At 38.9% G+C, this 24,283-nt stretch overlaps 1 protein-coding gene across 9 annotated transcripts in view; it reads left to right on the top strand.

Moving 5' to 3' along the window:
* The first annotated feature begins 19,138 nt into the window (after positions 1-19,138).
* The window catches only part of ADGRL2 (adhesion G protein-coupled receptor L2), a 180,103-nt gene continuing 174,958 nt past the window's right edge, over positions 19,139-24,283 (top strand). For 4 of the 9 annotated variants that reach the window (XM_082833980.1, XM_082833969.1, XM_082833970.1 and 1 more), the window contains exon 1: positions 20,222-21,033. The gene's annotated coding sequence lies outside the window, so the exon portion shown is untranslated. Of the gene's footprint in view, positions 19,271-19,481; positions 19,525-19,709; positions 19,815-20,221; positions 21,034-21,120; positions 21,141-22,877; positions 22,896-24,283 lie in introns of those variants that run through there. The other 5 variants (XM_082833979.1, XM_082833975.1, XM_082833974.1 and 2 more) reach the window with 5 other exon arrangements.

Genomic DNA, 24,283 nt, shown 5'->3' with positions numbered 1-24,283 from the left:
ACAAATATTTATTGAATAGTACTTGGTTCATACAAGGCCTGGAGATACTGTACTGAACAAATCAAAGTCCCTGCACTCATAGAGCTTACATCCTAATACAGCAGAAAGAAGTAGCTTAAGTATGTAAAATAATGGCAGTCAGTGATTAGAGGAATGAAAATTTAAGGGTTAGAGGATGTCAGAGAGAATTATTTTAGAAAGGGTGGTCCAGGTCCTCTCTGAATAGGTGACGTGTAAACAGAGATGAATGAACCAGCAGGGAAGAAACATAAAGGAGTAAGGACATTTTGCTTTCTCTTTTTCATGAATGAATGTTGCATTTTCAACTTTAGAAAATGGGCCTGCTCCTGTATGGATTTTATTCCTTGTTTCATGCTAAGGAGATCATTTTTGGTTCTCTTTGCTCTCTCTCACAAGCCGCAGCTCATTTTGTGCTTTAGTATTGCTGATGTTATTTTTATAGGTCTATGCTACCTTCACATATTTGTGCTTGATTATGTGTCCCCTTTTACCATCTTCTGCACATGCTGTTTGAAATTCAGCGCCTGTCAGTAGCTCCCTGTGCAGCATACTGGCTTCTTTAGTTTCCTCCCCATTTTCTTGCTCATTAGAATCATTTGTGTTTGCATAGGCAGAACACTGCTTAAATCAAACTGCAAGAGCGCATGGTTGCTTTTCCCCAAGGTTCCAATCATTTTATTTTACCTACTGGTTTCTGTCAGAATTGGGTCCAGAGTAGAGTTCCCCTTACTGCTTACTCTGCCTTCTGGGAAATGAAATTATCAGCAAGGCTGGTCAAGAAATTGTCAGTGTGTTGCTTTCTGAGGAACGAGAGCTTCTGTGGATACTTTGAGACTAAAATCCCTAACACTAAGATGTGAGCTGCCCTGATAATTTTGTGGCCTGCACTAGAAAAGTATCCTTCTGACCAGGAAGTCTGTGATGCGATCATATAATGCTATCACTTCTCTGTGTTTTTCATGTTACGTTCATCTAGATTTTTCTCCAGTGTTCCTTTACCCACTCTAATTTACATGTAGGTTCCTTGCTTCTAACCGGCAAGGATTATTCAGTTACCTTTTAATCAGCATGGTCTACTTATAATTTAAAATAGATTGGATTAAAGATTAAATTGTTTATATGACCAAACTTTATGCCCAGGAAACCAGGAAGTTTCCATACAGTTTTATATTAACAAGCAGAGTGAAATCCTAGAAAACTTTGGAACAGAAGGTAGATTCTATTCTAATGAAGGCATATACTAGCTTGCAGATTCATCACATGTCAGAACTGAAGGTCCCTTAACGTAAAGATGAAATGTCTGGACCCTCTACTTTTACAGATGAGCAAATTGTGGCCTAAAAACGTTAGTTAGTTGACTTTTCCACAGTCTCACAGTTAGTTAGGGATAGTTACTGCAAGAAAAGGTTATCTTTTTCCTTAAGTCAATAAATTTCACCCCTACCACATTACCTTCCATTAATAGCCCAGAGTCTTACTTCATTTTCTGTGAAATCCAAATAATAATATCTGCCACCCTTCCTACCTCACACAGTTGTTGTCAAGGGAAGGAGATAACAGATGTGTAATAATAGTGGTTGTGTAAAGTGGTATTATTATGATAATGATTTTAATGGTTTAATCTGTAGGTTTCTCTGGGCTTTTTTTCCTTCCCGGTTAAGTGATTTGCAATTTAAATTTAAATCTGTGGTGAAATGTGCTTACTTTGTTAAAGATTCACAACAAATCGTAGGCTGCATCACACAGAAGAAAGAGCCTGGGTTTTGGCGTCCCTGAGACCAAGATGGTAATCTTTATTTCCTTACTCAAGGGATACATGACAATGCATCCTCTTAACTTCTCTGATTTTAGTTTTCTCATCTGTTAAAGGGCTAAACATTCCTATCTTTTACAGTTCTGAAAACCGATACAGAAAGGCTCGATATCAGTGGTAATTTTAATTTTTTTTCTTTTTGTTTTTTTTTTCCTTCTTCCTCAGACTGTGAGCTTTTGGATGGCACACACTATTCATTTATCCTTGTATTCCTAGGGTCAGGCACTCAGTAGCTATACACTATGTTTGTTAAATGAATTATTTACCAAGGTGAACAACACAGAGTGGGTCTGAGGGTGGCAGCATTTTTTAAGTCAGTGTTTTTTCAACTCTAAAGAGCACAACATTGTGTTTTGTGGAGGTACTTCAGGAACTGCTAAAATTAGTGATGAGGGCATAACTGAGAGTGAACCCTTGGCCTTTATCTTGCTTTAATCAGAGCAGGCATACTTGTTTCTTATTAATATATTGGGCAGCTGTGTAAGATTGTTTTCAGAGGAAAAGTGTTTTCAGATAAAAGAAAACTGAAACAAGATGTTTAGGCGTTAGTCTTAAAGACACATCTAATGTTTCTTTTACCATTAGGCACCTTAGGCAAGTTAACCTTTCTTTGTCACAATTTCCTCATTTATCATAGGACTTACAGCATTTTAGGTTGGTTATAGATGGGCAGGAAGATATCACATGCACACCTGCCATTTCCTAACGTATTTAGACAAAAATACCAAAGTAAGGAATTCCCTAGCGGTCCAATGGTTAGGACTCCGTGCTCTCATTGCCTAAGGCCCAGGTTCAATCCCTGGTCAGGGAACTAAGATCCCACAAGACAAGCTACACTGCATGGCCGGAAAAAAAAAATACCAAAGTGGATTCCACCTGGATCCAGGTGGCCACTTGTATCAGGAGCTGGTGCATGCAGATGCAGCGTACCTTGGCTTGGCCTTTCTCTTCTTCGGCTTCCCTATGCGCCACAGAGCTGCCGGGGACACTACCGCCAGGATTGAAAACCACAATTTTTTAAAACTCAAACTGGCCACACTAGAATAATTTACACTCATGGCCTAGGTACTTCCATGTAAGAAAATGCTTATAAACATCAGGCTCTCCCAGTTCTAGAACCAAACTAGCACAAGCAAGAAAACCTTCTCTAGGCAGAATGGGGAGGAGCTGGCAAGGCAGGACAGGGCGTCCCCGAGTAGTATCTCTGCCTCCAGCTTCCAGTGTTCCGGTCTCCCTGGAAGTTTATTTGGAAGATTAAATAAAGTAGGGGTAATACTAAAATATTTAGTAATGTGTAAATTGTTGGGCTTGGGCACTGATAGATCAGAACAGATGCTGGCCATAAACTACCAGCAAGCCTTGCCGAGTCTTGCCCGCTGAATACGAGCCCTAAAATGAAGTAATATTAAAAAGTCTTCATGATCTCTGACACATGGATGGTGCTTGATTAAATGTTCATCCTCTAGCCTTCCCCACCCCCGTCTCTTGAACAAAATCCTGTAAAAACAAAACAAAACAAAAAAAGGCAAATCCAAGAAGACATAACCCCAAATAACCTGAGAAGTCAAGCTTATTATCTCATTAGTACAATATGTTAATGAGGGGATAATTTCTAACACCAAAATTCATTGTGGTCTATAGTAAAATAGATATATTCTAAAAATTAATTGTACACTATTCCTTGAATTAGAACCCAGCTGTTAAATCATAGTATATCTTAGTTATACCCAGGGGCCGCTGTCTCTCTTCTGAGTTTATCATTTTCCCTGCTAGAAATGGTTAATTCATTAAATTTAGTTATATTCTCTCAGTTGTTTTAAGACAATGTTTCCCAGGGTTGGCAGTGGAAATGCGGAACACTCTACCAAAACCACTTGGGTCTTTTTCTCCACTCCCTCAAGTCCTTCCAGAGATTTTGATGCCTTCCTTCCTATTAAACACCTGCCAGAATGAGCCTTTGGAAGTGTGTATACGATACACTAGGTAACTTAGCTCAGAAAAAGGTAAAACTAGCCTTTGGCGGGGGTGGGGTGGGGTTTGTTGTTGCTGTAGTTAGAACAAAAGAGGAAAGATGGAAGGTACCTGTGGAGCAGAGGCAAAACTGAGCTGTATCAACTCAATAGTACAGAAGACAGGGTGGAGAGATGGACCAGAAGTAGAGAAGAGATGGAAGGACAAGTAATTGACCAGCTTCACCATTTAGTCAGGATTCTCCCTGGTCTCATCAGGTCATGCATTTGCTGAGCATTGGGAATCTTATAACAGCCTTTCTGTTTATGTGGCTGCTAGAAAGACTAAAGGCAAATCTAAGGCTAGCACACATAAAGGCATACATCGCCTATACTGACTTTTCCTGCTTTTTTATTTCCAATCCTTATTTTCTCTTTGCCTTACCATTCTTACTCTTTTTTTTTTAATTGGGGTATAGCTGATGTAAATATTATATAAGTTTCAGTTGTATAACATACTGATTCACAATTTTTAAAGGTTACAGTTATTATAAAATATTGGCTATATTCCCTGTTTTGTACAATATATCTTCATGGCATATTTATTTTATACATAGTAGTTTGTACCTCTTCATCCCTTACCCCGATCTTGTCCCTCCTTCCTTCTCTCTCCCCATTGGTAGCCATTAGATTGTTCTCTATATCTGTGAGTCTTTTTCTTTTTTGTTATATTCACTAGCTTGTTTTATTTTTTAGATTCCACATACGATATCACATATAAGTGATATCATACAGTATTTGTCTTTCTCTGTCTGACTTATTTCACTTAGCATAATAACCTCCAAGTCCATCCATGTTATTGCAAATGGCAAAATTTTATTCTCTTTTATGGCTGAGGAGTATTCCATTGAATTTATGTACCACATCTTCTTTACCCATTCAGCTGTTGATGGACACTTAAGTTGCTTCCATAGCTTGGTTATTCTTATTACTTTTATTTGTTTGTAAATCTCCTCAAATTATTTTTGGACTCTGAAGTGTTATAAGTGAATAAATATAAATTAGGATGTGTAACAGACAACTGTCTTTAATTGTATTTAGCTCTTACAGAGTATAATAAGTTTAACCAGATAATCTTCTAATATTATGGATTTAAGGAAAAACGAAGCACTTATAACTAAAAAAGAATGAAAATCATAAGCTATGAACATAACTAAGAGTGAGTGGATTCTTCAAATTGCTAACAAAATAAAACAAAGTACCAGCAACAACACTGGCATACATATGATAATAATTTTTTATGTAGTCAATATAAAGCTGTATGTTTCAAAATGTACTTCCAAAATTCTTTGCTCTAATACAACCCAGTGTGTAAGAATATTCAAAAGTGTTATATATTAACTCATACAATTTTAGGCATTTATGTAGGAGTATTTGAAGAACTGTCAACTGTCTTATGCTACTGATGAAACCAAAATAATAGCAAATTTTGAGGATTTACTACATGTCAGATACTACCTGTATTAATTCAGATAACACTTACAGCAGCACTATAAAAATACAGGAAATTATTATTTCCCATTTTATAAGAGAGGAAAGAAAATAACAGTTAATTTAAAGATGAGCTTCCATAACTTATGCAAGGATACACAGCTTGAAAAATGTGGAGCTGAGATCTGAATCCAGGTGGCCTGGTCCAAATTTTAAGCTTTTAAGTTACTTTGCTCTTCTGAAAAAATTTTTTTAAAAAAAATAGCATCTTAAAATTAGCATTAACTAAAGTTAACTGAATTTACACTTTACTTTATAAGGCCCTTTTCAGATCTTTTTCAACTGATCTTTTTTAAGGTAAGGGAGAAGAAAAGGTTAATCTTCAATATAGCCTTATTTTTCAAAAGTAATATCATGCCTTTTTGGAAAGGATATGTCAAGTGCTTCAGTGGTGCTGTTTCAAAAACTTTTGGAGAGAAAAGTCATTTAAAATGGTATTTACTAAATTCTTCACTATACGAAATTGCAGAATTTTAAGTAAGCAGTGAACATAAATGATTTCACCTAGGTATAGCCTCATGGAATGCTCATTAAGCATCAAGAAAAGAAATTTCACTTCTTAATGTATGTATTCTATTGAATCAAAAATAACAGTAAAAATGTTTCATACTTTTTAGCATGGACACAGACTAAGTTAATTGGCCAAATTAAGTATCCAATTTTATGAATTGAATATAACTTTTATCTTACAATTTGTCAGGAAAAGTGAAAAGGGAGAAAATACAAATTTTTTAAAATAAATTTATTTATTTATTTTTGGCTGCATTGGGTGTTCGTTGCTGTGTGCGGGCTTTCTCTAGTTGCAGCGAGTGGGGGTTACTCTTCGTTGGAGTGCGCGGGCTTCTCTTGTTGTGGAGCATCGGCTCTAGGCGTGCGGGCTTCAGTAGTTGTGGCACACAGGCTCAGTTGCTCCGCAGCATGTGGGATCTTCCTGGACCAGGGATCGAACTTGTGTCCCCTAGCATTGGCAGGTGGATTCTTAACCACTGCACCACCAGGGAAGTCCAAGACAAATTTTTTGAAAAATAAATACTATAATTACTGGAAGCTCAATTTTGTTTTCGTCATTTAGAAGTGCCTTGCTTAGTGAAAAAAAGAGAAAACTTCTAATATGAAGGAGATTCAATCATATATGCCAATATCTGTTCTAGACTGCAAGGGAAATGATTCGTGATGATTTTCTTTTAAATGGTGTCTATCCCAACAATTGACAGATATAATTGTTCTAATAAAGTTTTAATGATGAAGCTGCCTAGGTAGTTTTTTAATAAAATAATAAAATGGGGGTGGTGGGATGAATTGGGAGATTGGGATTGACATCTATACACTAATATGTATAAAATAGGTAACTAATAAGAACCTGCTGTATTAAAAAAAAAGAAGGAGAAGAAGAAAAATGGTAGGCAGATGTTTGTGTGCTTTAAGAAAAGAAGTTAGTTGAAAGTTTTGTAAAACTGTTAAATAGGGGAGAGCAGTATTTCAATAAGACTATGAAATGAGTACAAAGGTCTTTTCAGAGTGTATATATTACTCAGGATTTTTAACTGATACAAAGGATATTATGCCAACAATATAATTTATAGGAATTTTAAAATGCTAGCATGTTTTGTTTTGTTTTGTTTTTGTATGCGGGCCTCTCCCGTTGCGGAGCACAGGCTCCGGACGCGCAGGCTCAGCGGCCAAGTCTCACGGGCCCAGCCGCTCTGCGGCATGTGGGATTTTCCCGGACCGGGGCACGAACCCGTGTCCCCTGCATCGGCAGGCGGACTCTCAACCACTGCGCCACCAGGGAAGCCTCTAGGATGTTTAATATGAGTGATTCTCACTTGGTGGAGTAGCTCGTTATGATCACATTTTCTAGGTGGCATACTAGGTAAAATAGAGTTATAGTTCATGGGGAAATGTTTTGACCTATAATCATAATACAAATTTGTAAATCAAAATAAAAAATAAATTAGGAATAATAATAATACAAATAATACTAAAAATAAGAAACATAACATACATTAGCAATAGTAAAAAAAAAAAAATTTTCCTAACTCAGGCTCAGTAGATAATCTCAATTATAGTCTCCTTTGAAAAGTATAATCTTAAGAAAGAATATTTTTTGAACATATCTGAGACAATCAATTACTTCTAGTAATTTTTAGTAAAAGCTTAGCTTGTTTGCTTTAAAACATTTTCCACTTAACAGTTTCTGCTAAATTAACGTCTTAATTATTTGTTTAACTAGTAAGTCTTCTAAACTGTATGTATTAGTCCTTTAAAGGGTGTTTGTTTCCATTTATTTGGTTGAAAAAGACTGGTTCCTTTCATTTTTCCTCCCTTGAGCTATATTTATGGGATATTAGGTATTACAGAAGAATCAAAATCATCATTTGTTTATGCCAAGGTACCTTCCCCTGTAGGGAAACTGAACTGGTCTCAGAAAGAAAAGAAAGTACAAGAGTAAACAGTGGAAGAGTGGTGTAAAGTGGTTTCAAGTGGGGAGAAAAAGAGAAAGCTATTAAATGTGAATATAAGTAGAGAGGATTAAGCCAATCAGTAAGAATAAGGGGGGCACTATAACTTTATTATTGAGTTATGTAGTAAGTGCACAGAGGAGTTAGTATATATGTACAGCCTCACAGAGAAGCACTATTACTACTACTTAATACATTTCTTCATAGCCTATAATGTGTATTAACAGTATAATTCACACATTTGTTCACATATAAACTATTGGCCATTGGAGCTCAAAAATTAAAATATTTACAGGAGCCAGAAAGAAAAAGTGAGTGAGTGAACGGCAGCTGGGAGAAATATATAGTCCTCTTGATCTATCTTTCCTTTCCCACTTTACAGATATAGAGGTGAAGATACATTTCACTTTCTTTTAATGCCACTGTTAAAGTAGAACACAAAACATTATCACAAATTGGGTCACTCGAGGCACAAGACACTGCCTTGTTATGAGGAGGTATTAAGGAATGTTGGAGAATGTGGTGAGTCCAAGAGTGGACCTTTGGTTTGGAAGGGAACGCCTCTCCTGCCGAGTGTTGCTATGAGGTAATATATGTCAAAGTTGCTGGATGTTTCTTTTTTTTTTCCCACCAGAAGCTGGAAATCCAAGTTTTAATTGAAGCCTTTTAATTTTTAAAAGTTGACAAAAAGTAGATTAAAAACAAAACAAAACAAAACAAAACACTGTGTGGCCCAACATCTATGGGGCTAATAAATTACCTTTATCGGTTAGATTTTATATAGATCAGCGGTTTGTGATCTCTATTATATGCTGTGCTAACAGCTGCACATATAAAGTTTAGTGAGATTTTTAAGGAGTTTACTATCTAGGGGGGAGGAGTAAATCAATAAATACAGTGATGTGTAATAAGTGCTATGATAATCAATGTTCATTTTGATGGTCCTTCAACACTGAAAAATTCCATGTCATCAAAGAAAGATAAAATAATATTCAGTGTGATTTTCTGAGATAGCCAAGTACTTACTAATATATTTTGGTAAGTTTTTTTTCTTTAAAAAAAAAAAAACAGGAATGTAAGCAAAAAGAAACAACATTTAAAGTGTCATCAGAAAGTCAGAGCATCTTCCTTGGAAATTTTGATTAATTAATTTACTCTTTTTTTAAATTAATTTTTATTGGAGTGTAATTGCTTTACGATGTTGTGTTAGCTTCTGCTGTACAGCAAAGTGAATCAGCTATACGTATACATATATTCCTCCTTTTTTGGATTTCCTTCCCGTTTAGGTCACCATAATTTACTCTTTAAGATAATATTAATAACATTTGCTGGTGATTTAGAAGGAAAAAAATTGATTAAAATGCTTTTTGGCTCTTGAATGTAGGGTTCCAGTCTTTGCTTAGTGAATCATAAGTGAACTAAAATGGAAGTTTGATACTTTTGACCATAATGTATAAGATGTCAGATGTTTTGTCTTTAAATAAGACCAAAGTGCCGGGGTGCAAAATATAACCCTTGAAAAGCTTCATGTAAGCCCCTTTATTCTAATTTCTGAGGTTCCCTTGACACATCTTTATCTTATATAAGTTGTTGGGACAGAAAAAGTCGAAGGGAGAAGGACTGTTCTAGGTAAAATGGAACAGAAAACCAACTTTTCAACTTCTCTGAGTTGAAAAACTCAAATGCATTAATTAATTTTCTGCCTACTTCCTACCTCCCCAACACCCACAGACAGAGGCACAAACACACACTAAGATAATTAATAGTGCTAGAAACTCCTTGAACAATTTGTCTCTATTTGTTTTTCTCTTCACGTAAAAGCACACATACACACAAACATTGTTATTAACTTTTGGAAGACATTAAAATTCATTGTAATCGCTAATTTGTGTAGATATTAAAATATTTACATATGGCCTATAAAAACATTTCAATAAATTGACTAAACAAATTTGTTAAGAAGTAAATTTATGTGTGTGTTGTTTATATGTACACTTGTGATAAGTACATTTGTACAAGATTTCTAGGTTGTTTGACTTATAATATCTACATCAGCAAAGCAGTGCTATAATATTTGTATAACAAGCAGCTGCCTTATTGAACTAAATATTATAACAGTATTTATGATTATAGGATTCTAACTCATTTTTCCATAAATGCTTTCCAACAACCAACTACAGCTCAGGTCCTTTGCTAGACAATAAAGAAGCCACTGTTCGTCAAAAATCTGAGAGTAGGAGAAATGATTAGCAAACGACTTCATCTGATTGGTGCATACCATTCTAAGCAGTATAATGTTACTTCCTGTATCATACAACTTGGAGGTATTTGGGAGGCTATTTACATTTCTAGATACAAGAACATGGGTAGGGAGGAAGGTGCTTCCAGAGAGGAAGTTCCAGAAAGCAGTTTTAGACATCTAACGAACTTCTCAAAGACTACTGTCTCCCTGAGAATTCATGATGCTACTTTGGTATATCAGGGGCTTTAAAAGTTGCGTGAGAGTGCTGGGTGATTCTCATACCTCCTTACTAAGATTTGAGTATTGTGGGTAACGGGTATACAATGGTATAGTGTTATAGCTGGTTTTACGGATGGTTGGATAAGTGGGAGAAGACGTGGAGAAGACAGAGACCTCAAATTTTGTTACATGTCACAAGCAAAGATTGAGATTTTCATGTAAATAAAGTTAGTACCTCCCTGGTAAATTAAAGTTAAAAGAAATTTGTTGAAAGGATGGATCACAAAATTAAAATAAAACCCAAATGAACCCACCAAAACCTTACATAGTAGAGAGGGGAACAGTACTACAAAGAAAAAACTGGATGGAGTTTCCAAAAGAAAGTTGACTTAGAAGGTTTTACCATATATATATATATATATATATATATATATATATATATATATATATATGATGTAAAACTTGTTTTGTTGTGTGTAGGAGATACATAAGTGAAAGCTTATTTTCCTGCATGTTTAAAAATAAAATTGATGATAACTTACCATAAATTTATTCCATAACCTCACCAAAGTTGGAGAAAAATCCAATGGTTTCATTATTTTTATTAATAAAAATGCATCTTCAGGGGAAAAGAATAATAAGATCTATTTGAGAGAAAATTTTGTTAAGTAATAGTCTGTGAAGAGAGAGTATATAGTTAAAATTCCTGAATGCCATGTATCTTAAACTTATTATATAAATTTTTATATCCTAGTTTTGTGTACTTGCTTATAAATTTTTGTGTATATTCTTATTTATTTCCCATGTGTATTTGCCCTGTTTCCCCAGATGATTTATTTCTCTGGGGATGGCGTATGTTTACTACTTTTCAGTAGCACCTCGAGCACTGAATTGCGGAAAGCAGGTTTTCCTAGTGTTGAATAATTGCCTTTATTAGTCTTGTATTTTGAAAAATATGTCAGCCTACAATCTCAGTAAAAATGCAGGATTAAAAATGAATATAGAAAATCACATGCATGTTTCTCTGACATTAAATCACCCTGCTGTGTCAAATGTAGCACAAATGGCCTTTTAACAGGGGTCCTGTGCAAACAGTGGGTGATCAAAGCACACATGGGCAGCAACACCAAGTCACACTGCTGGTGTCAAGGACAATGTATTCTGAATTCTGTTTTGTATTTCTTGTGATATTGTGCCAGAAGACAAATATATATACACAGGTATATACATATACATGTGCACAAATTTTACAGAAATTAAATAATTCATTCAAATAAATTATTTAAATGATTTAAAAATTCTTTTGTCAAACAGATTAATGGAACCTTGTTATTCAAAAGATAAATCATTTAAAATGAAGTGGCAAAGACTTCAAGGGCTAATAAAGGTTTTATGAGAGAGAAACTTTTAATGAATTAATACCTTTGCATGTACTTATTTTCTATAAACATACACACAAATGCTTACAACGATATTTATATCAACATTTCTGACTGATTTTTTAAGAAAACAGTATTCACAGTGTTTAAAATAATGTATTTTTATAGATTTGGTTTATTAGGAGCTGATGGATTACAATTCACCAAGCAAAGTAGAGAAGGTTTAAATAATACTGCCATAAATATTATTATTTGTGTAATAAGATAAAATAAACGAACTTTTTTTCTATTTGTAACTTATATGAATCCAGTGATCATTAGTCTTGAACAATTTTATATATGCCTTTTTCCAGGGCTTGAAATGTATTTAGCACTCAAGTCTTTTTTGCTGTGGAGGTCTTAATCAGAAAGATATTTTGCTCTAGAAAATTATGGTGAACTAGTATTTGTATAACAAGACCTTAATACTCCGGGAAAAATTTTAAGGATTTTTATGAAGCTCAGTACACATTCTTCAGCTAAATTTTGGCATAGTTTCAATTGAGACTCCAGTGAAATTCAATTGGTTTATTTTATAATTAAAAACAAGGAAATCATAGTAACAAAAATATATAATGTATAGCACTCGTGTTTATAATAGAAACATCCATAAAGAAAGAAACATGTTCTAACTTTTCTCATTACTCCAGAGGGAATTGCATCTTTAATCACACAAAGCACAACTGCTTTCTAATTTTGTTTAAAAAGTGTTTCAATACTTACAAAAACCAGATCAGGTTATTGTAAATCTAGAGCAAATTAGAATCATTGGCCTCTGCTCAGCTCTATGTAAGGTTTCTATGTAAATCATAAACTTAATGGCATACTAAGACACACATCTGTTTCAGTTTTGTAGAAGTTAATAATCTAACTAGAGTATTTAAACACTTCTTTCATTAACTGGAAAATTCAGGCAAAGATAGACTTCCCTCAGTGATAAGGTGTAATATTTTACCTCTGAATTTTGATAAGCTATAAATCTACCTAAGTAGTTAAAGAGTTTTCTAAAGATTGAATTTAGTATCTATTTTTGACATCACATGATTTCTTCCTGTATAGAAATATTCAATATAAACAACAGGCCAGCATTATCTTCTCAAATCTACATCTGCATAATTCTTTTTGATTTATATAAATCATATTTAAAATCATTTTGTAACAGGGCACTGGCAAGTAAACACTGAGTAATTATATGAAATGTCAAAATTCATTAAAAAAAATATTTTTCAGATTCCTTATTTGATTACCCATAAGTTTATTTTAAAATGATAAATGATAGTCTTCTGGGGATCCATATTATTTAAAAATAGTTTACATACTTTGATTTCTCAAACATTTACATTTTATAGCTAGCATTCTTTTCTCTGATTTTATTTTAACAAATTCAACTTTTCTCTGATTTTAACAGACTATAAATATTTTTCATGTTATTTCCATAATCTCTTTCCTTGAGACATGCCACTTCATATATAGCAGTAGCAGAGTATATTATAATGAATTATTGTGTTTCAATTATCATTAGATAATAAACAGGAAATTAGTTTTTCTTGCCGTGTATTCTACATTGTCTGAACAATTACACATACGTGGTTTGAATTTGGGTCATTAAATTAAGGTAGTAAGGTCATAGTACTAATTAAATTGGTGTCATAAATTACAGTCCCATAATGAAGGGGAACACTCTTGTAATGCACTAATAACCCTCTTTAGTTATATTGTAGATATGTGATTTTTGGTAATGAGGATAGTTGGATAAGAGTGTGGATGGTGTAGTGCAGCACATTCCCATCATTGAACCAAAATAATTCAAAGAATGTATTATCCAGGTGATAGTTTGGCAACTTCTTTTTAATGTAGAATAGCTGGAGAGATTATGTGTTTTTATTGTTTAACCTAAACCAGAATTTCTTCATTGAATATCACTCAACAAAACCTTATCATTACCAAATCATTTCAGTACCTCTTTGAGATATCGATGACATTTTAGTATGATTCTAAATTTGGATACTAATTAAAAGAAAAAAAGATTCTTTTCTAATGCACTTTTACTTATCACAAAAACGTATGCCTATTACATCATTGTTTGGTCTAGGACCTAAGTGATGGATTTCATAGTGACTTTAAGAATGCATTGTAAAGAGTTGCAATAAGTTGAAAACTTAAAGATTTAAATTATTCTTGAAAACAGAGATGGCAACATTCTGTTATCAAGAAACTATGATGAGAACTTGGTTGAGAAGAAAAATCTCTGCAAATTGCTGTTCTAGTTTCCACATGCTCAAATTTATTTTTATTAAAATATATACAACCAATAAAGGCCTTTTAAAAATACAGTAAAAAATATAAGTGTAGTTAAAAAATAACCATCATATTAGAGGACAAAAAAATGAATAATGTTAGTAACAGCTTATATGATCAAAAAGTCAAGGTCAAACATCTCATGTTACACAATTTTAGATTATCAAATATTTTCAAAACTGTACCAAAGCAATTTTGTGTTTAAAAATACTAAGATCACATATTTCAGTTATCATTTTATGCTGTATCATTAGGATAACTTCAAAGTATTCTAATATGAAATATTAGAAGTGTTATATAATTATATCTTTGACTCACTTTCTAAAATGCAAAGAGGGCATTTGTGAATTTGTTTCCTGACTCTTAAAAGCCTTTTGCAAGTTTTGCCATACTACAGTGAACTATGACATGAATAATCAAAGTCATATTCTCAGAGGCACTAAAAATTCAATTTAAACTTGCGTGAAATTGCTATTTCACAAAGACTTGTGCTTTTAGGTTACTTTTAGTTTAACAATTAAAAAAAATTAAAGAAATTTCATCTTTTTTTTTTTTTAAGAAGATGTTGGGGATAGGAGTTTATTAATTAATTAATTTATTTTTGCTGTGTTGGGTCTTCATTTCTGTGTGCAGGCTATCTCTAGTTGTGGCAAGCGGGGACCACTCTTCATCGCGGTGCTCAGGCCTCTCACTGTCGCGGCCTCTCTTGTTGTGGAGCACAGGCTCCAGACACGCCGGCTCAGTAGTTGTGGCTCATGGGCCTAGTTGCTCCGCGGCATGTGGGATCTTCCCGGACCAGGGCTCGAACCCGTGTCCCCTTCATTAGCAGGCAGATTCTCAAACACTGCGCCACCAGGGAAGCCCCTCACCTGTATTGTTGACAGAGGTTTGCATGTATAGGAAAGGGACGAGGAGGCTCAATTTTAAACTACACACTTTAGTAAGAAAACATTTGGTTATGAGAATTGATGATGAAAAAATAATTATTATAAGAAGTCATAGACAGCTTTCTATAAAATGTGTGTTCTTATAGTTACACTTCCTGGTTTGACAGAAACATTGCTAGAAGATCTATAAGACACGATTATAGAAAATCCTCAAGGTGCAGATATTACCAACAATTATGAGAATAATCTACGTGAAAGCAATAAAGACTGACTTTGAGTTGGGTAAGACTCAGTGGAGCAGTATTATGAGGGGCAACTTTTTTTCTTTCTTTTTTTTTTTTTTTGCGGTACACAGGCCTCTCACTGTGTGGCCTCTCCCGTTGCGGAGCACAGGCTCCGGACGCGCAGGCTCAGCGGCCATGGCTCACGGGCCCAGCCGCTCCGCGGCATCTTCCCGGACGGGGGCACGAACTCGTGTCCCCTGCATCGGCAGGCGGACTCTCAACCACTGTGCCACCAGGGAAACCCGAGGGGCAACTTTCTTAACTCGCTTACTTTTGAGTATCATAATGGTATAAAAATTGTATAATCCTTTATACACAGTTAGACATATATAAACACTCTAAGCACACAGAAAGAGTCAAGCTACCAGTTGTTTCAGTGCATATTTTTAAGAAGTATTAATTACAAACTGATAGGTATTTAATAATATATGTGATCAGGTACTTCTAAATAATATCATTAAGTACAGCACACCATAATCATATTTATAATACAGTTTAAACTATCATTATTTTTGGAGACTGCATCTCTACATTTTAGATAGGGTTTGGCCTTCTTGGACCAAGATTTACTCAGCCTGGAGAGAACTGGGAGAAGAATTAAAAGCTTATTGGCAAAAAAAAAAAAAAAAAGCTTATTGGCTTTCCCAAATGCTTTCATATGTTTATTCTCTCATGGAAAATGAGTTCTGATTTCTTTTCAGCCTACATGCATGGCAAAACTAAAATGAAAAACAATGCTAGGAACTTTCAACGAGTTCTAGTTAAGTCTGGGTATTCACATAATTGCTTTGATCTGCTCTAGAGCTTTAAAAGATTTATTTTCTAGAGTAGGGAAAACGTTTCAGCACTAAGCAACATTGAACAGTAACGAAGAAAAGGGAACACAAAGTTTAGGATGAAATCTAGCTAATTTTATTTCTATTTCTGTATTAGAAACTAGAGCAGTTTCACATGTTTTTATTTGTTTTGTTTTAGAACTTTCACAGAGCTCTCTCATCAAAGGCAAAAATAATGAATACAATCTATTCTCACTGGTAGTTCTCTACAGCTTGTAGCTCAAACTTCACACAATTTCTGATCCAGCATCAAGACCTGGATCCTCTCTCTGCCCCACCCAAGTCCACCTCCATGTGGCCCCTTTTAGAACTGGCTTACCTATATCCAAGTTTGCCAGGGTGGGGCATTGAAGAGGTTACTGTGTTCTACTGGCTTATACTAACCGCGATACTTTGCAACCACGCCCATTTTCATACTTTTTCAGATTCGCTAAATTGGTACCCATACTATTAGCATTCATATTTGTATTTTGACAAGTACCTCATCACTTCCCTCTAAATGAAGATGCCTGGATGGTAAATAGCTTTAAAAATTAGCACAATTTCTGTATCAGAAATATGTGAATCCATTGAATAAAATAATCTTTAGTTTAATAAAGATGTTTAAATTAAAAACATGAGTTTCTACAGTTGGAAAAAACATGTATGGTTAAAATGTTTGAAGCCCATCAATCTCTCAAACCGCATAAGCTAATGAGTTCCTTCTGTTTTCTTTGAATGAAATCACCATGCGTGGTTAGATGTTGATTTAACATAAAACAAATGGAAATGGGTGTTTCCTTTGTCCTTTGTAGAATTTATTTTTAAAAACAATTAGCAAGTATTATGAATAAGTCAATGATTTTGCCATTACTTAAATAATAGTACAGATTGTGTAGTTAAATTGATTGGATTGCAGGGAATGCATAACATATTCCAACTCCCCTTAGCCTGCTAACATCTGTGAACATTATTAAGTTTCTCATTTCATTTTTTTCTACCATAACACCTGTATTGTTATAAATTATGTTTTGAATTGTCATGAAGTGTCAGACAAATTATGTTTTCTGGATGTGTGTGTGTGTCATTTAAGTGTTCTTTTGTAATGGCAGGTTTGTGGCTAACAGCTTAATCTTGAGTGTATCAATGCAATTAAAAGCTCTGTTTCAATTCTTTGTGGATGAAAAGAAGGTTGAAGCATTATTACGTGTAAAATGCAAGGAAAGAATTAAAAATTCTTTAATATTTAAAACATTATCCTAGAGAAGGGATACATTTAGATATAATTATAAAAACAGCAAGCTTATTATATGCTTACAAAAAAAGTGTTGAACTCTTTGAACTCTATAAAATACATATACTATTGAGTTAAAATTAAAAACTTGTTTGAGGCATTTCCCACTCCCTATAGATTTAACCCACTTCTGACAATTTCTTTCCCCTCCCATGCATCCTCCTTTTTTTGTAGTCTCTTCAGGAACATAGTGGAGAGTGACTCAATTATGTCCTGAGCGTCAAAGTGCATCAGACCTAAGAAATGAGGACAGTGGGTTCTTCCTGAGATTCTTTCTGAGAGAGTTAAATAAACAAGTAAATGAGCCAACATATGGGCAGCTTAATTCAGGCAAAATTTTCTATTGATTACTTACTAAACTTACTAAATAAAAACTTCAGCCCAAGTTCTACCTCCCCAAAGAAAATAGCATTAAACTGATCCATGCACTTATTGGGACTTCATGAGAATCATGCCTAGATGAATGAAAAATCTTCAAAGATGAACAAAAGAAAGGGCTAAAATTTTTCGGTAAATGCAAATTATTATCAGTTTGACATATCTTGGCTTACAATACTGAATAAAATAATTTTAAATTCCAAGGGAGACTGTGATATAAATGACCACTGAGGTCTGAGAATTCTATAAGTCTTCCTTCTTTTCAACTACTTTAAAGAAGCCTGATTTAGTTTTCCTAGGTAGATCTGTCGTATGTATAAATTTTGACAGATGTAAAAACGAAATAAGGTTTCACACTAGCTCTGCATAAGTGTTTTTTTTTCTAGACTAGTTTATATCCTGCACCGATAATATTTGAATTATGTTATCTAAGAAATTCCAAATGGAAGTGTTCATGTAGTTTAAAGCACCAATGCTCTATGTGGCTCCTCTTATCTTTTGTATTGGTGAGAATGTTAAAACATCAATACATTAAGTAGAAAAAAATTTGATCATCAAGGATTCTTCTTTGAACCTGAGAATTATAATGAATCAACCAAAAGAGCATGTTTCAGTTATTTGCACATATGTACTTTTAACTTGATTTTTTACAAGTTGAGAGAAAACTTGACTAATAGCTGGATTTACCTTAGTACTACAAATATCTGGCTTTGTGACAAAATATAGGTATTTAGAGTCTTCATGTCTTTTGAACAATCTGCTGTTGACATTTTAATAACACTGTTGTTTGAAATGATTTCTGACGTAAGATGACTGCAACATACCCACAGCAACAAAAAGTACATATTGTTTCTGAAAGCGAAGAAGCTCAAGTTTCATCCTATTTTCTAGAGATTTTAAGTCTTGGAGAATCAGTGTTTCTTGAAAACCAATGCAAACAAGCTTCTTTAATTGATGCCTTCATTCATTAGTATAAACACTGGTTTAGACATACATTTTAGCTCAGAAATTTTGTAATTAAAAAAAAATCCAGGTTTGATTTTACTCGTATGCAAAGGACACAACTGGCTTTCGAACATTTTTCAAGCACGATTTTCTCCGACGTGGTCTATTCTCTTTAGTTTAGGTCCATCGTAGGCGCTGTCTGGCTGTTTGCTAACACTACCAACAGAGAGGCGCAAGGAAGTGTGGTCAGAGGACAAGAGCAAAAGCAGTTTCAATGTAAGGAAATGAGGGAAACAGACCTAAACAGCACGATGAATGCACTTGCGAGTAGAGCCTTGTAGTCTCCTTTCCTTCCTTTGCTTGTCCTGGTGGGTTTAATCAAAAACAAACAAAACGCTCTTGTGAAATATAGTCAATAAAGTCAAAGTTTGGCTAGCTCTCTGTAACTACAAAGAAAAAGTCATCGCAATTTTAAAAAAATGTAACTTTCATTAACGAGCCCGCCGGAAATCTCAGGTATCAAAGACGCATTAACCATGGAGCGTCCCCCGCGCGCCCCAGCCGGACGGAGGCAGCCGAGGCGAACAGACGTTCTTTCTCCTCCGAGCAGTCACACAAAAGGAGGGCCGCGGAAACGAAAAGTTTAGGGGCCTCCGGCTCGCTGCGCGGAGAAAAGAGAAAACCTGGAGACGGGGTGGGTAAAAGACGCATCCTGAGCGCCTCTCCGAAGTGCTGGCTAGGAGAGAGCTCCTGAGCCTGGAGGGGAGAGGGGAGGAGACCCCGAGTTCCGGGCCAGCCCCCTGCCCCCCGCCTCGGAGGCCGGAGCGCCGCGCTCTCCCAAATACCTTTCACCCCGTTCCAGAAATAAAATAAATGTTTTTAAAGTGCGTGTGTGTGGACAGGATGGACAGCGCGCGCCGCCGGAGCGCGCGGAGGACCGAGCGCGCAGTGAGTGGAGTTCGGGGAGGTGGGGCTCGGGATGGAATGGGTGTGTTGACGCTGGGGGCTGGATGCGGAGCCCCGAGACCCGGGGGGGCGAGCCGATGGGGAGGGAGAGGAGGGGCGCTAGCCACCGCAGGCCGCCTCCGAGGCGCGTTCAGCGGCCGTGCGCGCGCGTCCCTCGCCGCCGCCGCCGCCGCCGCCGCCCGGACAGCCCTGCGGCCGCCCCGCCGGCGGAGCCGGGGCCGGCCTGTTCTCGGGCGGCTGCTGGGCCACCGCCACCCGAACAGCTCGAACCCGTAAGTGTCCCCTTTCGCTCCCCTCCCCCTTGCTCGGGTGCACCACCGACGCAGCTGCTCAAATGGGGTGGAAAATGGCCATTGGGCGGCAGTGAGTTATAGATTATCTGCTCCACGTTTTGTACTTAGCTGCCTGTAGTCTTCTTTTGAGTTTGCCTGAGCCCCTTGCTGGAAAAATCAGGAGGGAGAGGTTTGGTCTTTGCCGCTGTACAAGTTAACATGTTTATATGATTAGGCGAACTCGCGGGGGTGGGGAGGTGGAGATCTGGGGTGGAGGAGGTGTTGGAAGAGGAGGAGGAGGAGGAGGAAGAGAAGGAGGCTGGGAGGTGACTCCAGTTCAGACCTCGCGGAGAGTCTGTGTCAGGACTTCGCACTCCCCCGTCTCTCTCACTCGCTCCCTCTCTCTCCCTCACACTCTCTCCGCTCACACACTCACACACGCAGAGGTACCGGAGCGAAATTGGGAGCTTACCGGAGAATCCTTGGGATCGTTGCGGGGGGGGCACCTCCCCTCCATTGCTGCGCGTCGCGTGTCTCGTCCCTACACCTCCCCGCTTCCCCGAACCCCAGTCCTCGCCTTCAGCCAGTCTTGGGGCAGCGGCCACCGCTCAGCCTCGGCCCGGAGACCCGAAATGTGAGGAGGGGCCGCTGCAGTCTCCCGCCCCAGGCCGCAGGGTCGGCTCGAGGGATGCCAGCCGGCCAGCGCGGACGGCGGGCTGAGGGGCTTCGCCTGACGAACTGAGTTGGCCTCGCGCCGCCAGCGTCTGCCCGCCCCTCCCGCGTCTGCAGCTCGGAGGGGACTCCCAAGTCTGCGCACCTCTGTCGAGCTTTTTGCCTCTGCCACCCCTTTCGCTCTGCTTCCCGAATTTCTTATCTTTCCGAGGGAGCGTGCGGTCTGGGGGCGCGTGCGCGTGTGCAAAAGACCCCTCTCGCGGAGCGGCGTGTGGGAGACTGCAGGAAAATGTTGACCTAACCCCAGGAGCCGCCCGGCGCTGGCTGCTTGGCTGGAGGAGGCGGCGGCGGCGGCGGCGGCGGCGGCGGCCAAGCAGGAGGACGCGCCGAGCCACGGCGCTGCTTCCCGCTCGGACTCGGCGGCCGGCGACCCGCTCGCGGCCGGCCTGGACCCTCGCCGGCCCGGGTGGCCGCTGCCCTCTGCGCCTCTCTCCGCGCGGCCCCCGCGCCAGACGGCCTGCCCCCAGGGGCGCGCTCACAGACCGAGGTAAGAGCCGTGGGAGCGAACAATGTGCCTCTGTGCCGGGCTACGGAGACCTGTTTGCTTTGCGCCTCCCGCCCTGGGGTGGATGCTGGAGGTGGAGGGAGCCGCGGGTGAGTTGGGGCTCGGCTGTTTGTTTATGTTCGGCCGGGCCAAGGGGGAGACCCGCGCCGGCTCGGGTTGCTCGCCCCCTCCTCTTCCTCCCCCTCCTCGGAAATCGATCCGCAGAACTCCCCTTCCCGTCCAGTCTGCTGCTGCTTCGCTCTGCGAGCGTAGGGACGGTCACTTGGCTGTAGTCTAGTTGCAGGGGGCTCCGGGAGGAGAGGGGAGGGTAGGATTGGGTTCGGCATGTTTTGATTTACTGAAAGCCTGGGTCAGAAGGTGCCGTTCGCTTTTTCACAGCCCGTCTCGGGAGGGGGAAGGTGGGGCGCACCGTCGGTGGGGCCGGAGGCCGGGAGTTGAGCGCGCCCCCGTTCCCCCGCCTCAGCTGCCTGCAGACCCGTCCCGGGCTGTGAGTGGAGCGGGGAGGCCGAGCGCTGGGAGAGAGTTCTGGGCAAGTGAACGGGGGTGGGGTGGGGGGATGGGGGGATGGGATGAGTTGTTGCGGGTGGTTTCTTCTCGTCGGTTAGGTGGCGTGGAGAGGCGAGGATGTCAGCAAAGCGCAGCCAGATGTGGCCGGGCCAGCACTGTGGCTGGCAGCGATTAGGGGCGGCGCAGCGGGGCCGGGCACCCGGCAGGCTCTGGGGAGGCCGAGTGCCTCCCGCGCCTGCAGTGAGAGGGCAGCAGCGGGCCGCGCTGGGCCTGCGGGCGAAGTTATGGGGTGTGGGCTTCTGGGCTTGGCGCTGGGGCTGCTGTGGGAGCCGGGTGCTGGGTGGGGTGCGACGGGGGTAAACGGCGTGGGAGTGGCGCGAGGCCGGGGAGGCCGCCCCCCGCCACCGGCGCTAACCGAGCGTGGGCTCGTTGCTTGGCTGGGGCTACACGACCCTCTGGTGGAGAGGCGGGGGCGAGGGAAGCGACGAAAGCGCCGCAGCGCTGGGGAGGCACTCCTGCGAGAGTCCTTCGCTTGGGATCTGGAAAGTTTGTTCCTTTCGCCAGACTGCGGGGCTTGGGTTAGGGGAAATCGCTGGAAGCTTTACTTTGTGCCAAAGTGTCAATGAGCGGCGGCTAAGGAACGTATGTCTCTATTCGTATTTATTTTTGTATCCTCTGCTCACTCCGTCCCCTGAAAGCGCAGTTGGAGGGGCAAGTCCTGCGGTGTCCGTCTTCTTTCCCCACCTTCTGTGGACTCCTCCCCCCTCATCCTTTTCCCCTTCTCTGGCCCCCCATTCCGTTCTTCCTGATGCAAACTGTTGTCTCAGATTCAGACCCGGGAAATGTTTTCCTCCTGTTTCTTGAAAGGTGTCAGGCTGCTTAGCAGCTTCTCCAAGCAGCCTGGGAGCGTCTGAGCCGCAGCCACCAGCCATATGGTTCCCGTTACAAAGGCCAGGTTCTTAGGCACTCTCCTCCTCGCCCCCGCGCCCAATTCTTAAATTTTCTTCTGCATTCTTTACACTATGTGTACTTCTCTCTTCCTGAGGCGTACATTTAACGGACGTTGGTTGGTCCATTCATTTCCCTGGCAGTGTTTGTCTGGAACGGGCCCCACCGAGTTTGCTCTTTGCTCAACTCGAGTTGCACAATGAGGAAAAGTCACATCCGTTTGGTAAATGATTGCCTGTTGGGATGTCTCTTACTAAATCAAGTTTGATCTTGGGCAAACCTTAAAAGACAGGCACTAAGGAGGCAATCTGCCTCCATAGCAGAAAAATAGAATAGTTTGTGTGGTGTCTTTGGCAACATTCCCAGTTGTGATGGGACTCTTGACCTAGGTAAAAGGTAACTTTGTAACTTAAATTTAGTATCTAAGAAAATCTACTTCTGTTCAGGTGTGTTATGGAACTTTTTGTTGTCCCTCCCTCCACCCTCAATACATTTATTCATAATAGAATACTGCAGAACAAATGTTCTGTTGTTTAGTTTCTTCAGACATTCCGATTCCCTCCTTTTGTTACTTGCCTCTAAAAGAGGTGCCATTTCACATCATTCTGCACAAATTGTTTGAATTAATGCAAGTGTGAATTCTTACCGTTTGAAGGGGACCATTAGCATATCAAAGGTTTCTTAGCTTCAGCTCAATTGAGAAAACTTCAGCCTGTCTTCCATTTGCTTCCAAGTGGAGGCCCAAAGGGCAATGAGAATTGTAAAGGGTAAAAATAGGGAGGTGGATTCAGGCTGTGTTTCTGAACTTTTACTGTTTTGTAATTATGTGAGGGAAAAACATTGTCTCTTGCTGTGGAGCCCTTCCAAATGGAAAGACAATTATCTTCTATTGATAAATGGTTTGTTCCTAGAAAAAGAGTGACCTTTTATTTTATGATAGTCACTGTTGCCTGTCTTGTGGTCTTTTCAGTGGAAGAGAGAGTGAGAGAGCTTTTCCTTCTAACTTAATACATTTCTAGGGCCTACACTTTGTTATATTAGTAAAATGGCTGAGAAAGTCTTTTAATTAATGTATAAAACAATAGAAATCTTGTAATAAGAGGACACTTTTATACCTAGGAAACTTTATTTTTAATACGCTTGTTAAATTAATAGGTAAAAAAAAGTCAGTGGAGAGTTTTGACTATTAAAAACTCAACATGGACTTGTTAACGCAACTTCTGTTGCCAGTGTAAGTTTGAAAAAGATTTCTAAGTGATACTCAAATTTTTCATGAATTTCATATGGAGATAATTGTTTGAATATTGATTGTTTTGTCTCAAAATTTTTGTATTTTACCTAACAGTAAACTCTAGAGGTCAGCTTAAAGGAGGTTTTTCTTAATATATATAGCTAGAGTATACTAATGCTGTTTTACATTTGCAGAGAGATACGTTCTCTGAATTTCTTTTAACAACTCAATATGCATGAATGAAGAAACAAATAAGAACAAGTACTTGGGTCATTTGGGTCATTTTATGGCAAGCAGATGGGTCAAGGGAGAACTTTTATCTTCAACTTCTGGGGAAATATTGGTTTTATTTATTTAGCTTTAGATTTCCTAAAACCTATTTTTAAGATGAAAGTGAATCTCAGGGACGGTTTGGAGATTTGTAAGCGCATATTTTTTATAGTTTTACCTTTGATGGTTGGTTGATTTTGAACGTGAATTGATATCCCTTCATTAGAGTGTTCTTTTTTACACATGTTCAGAACTCCTTTTTTTTCTTTTAAAAGT

Source organism: Leucopleurus acutus (genome assembly GCF_964270905.1).
Source record: "Leucopleurus acutus genome assembly, chromosome: 2".
NCBI classification, from domain to species: domain Eukaryota; kingdom Metazoa; phylum Chordata; class Mammalia; order Artiodactyla; family Delphinidae; genus Leucopleurus; species Leucopleurus acutus.
The sequence above is the reverse complement of the archived record's forward strand: the minus strand, read 5'-3'. Positions and strand labels throughout refer to the sequence as shown.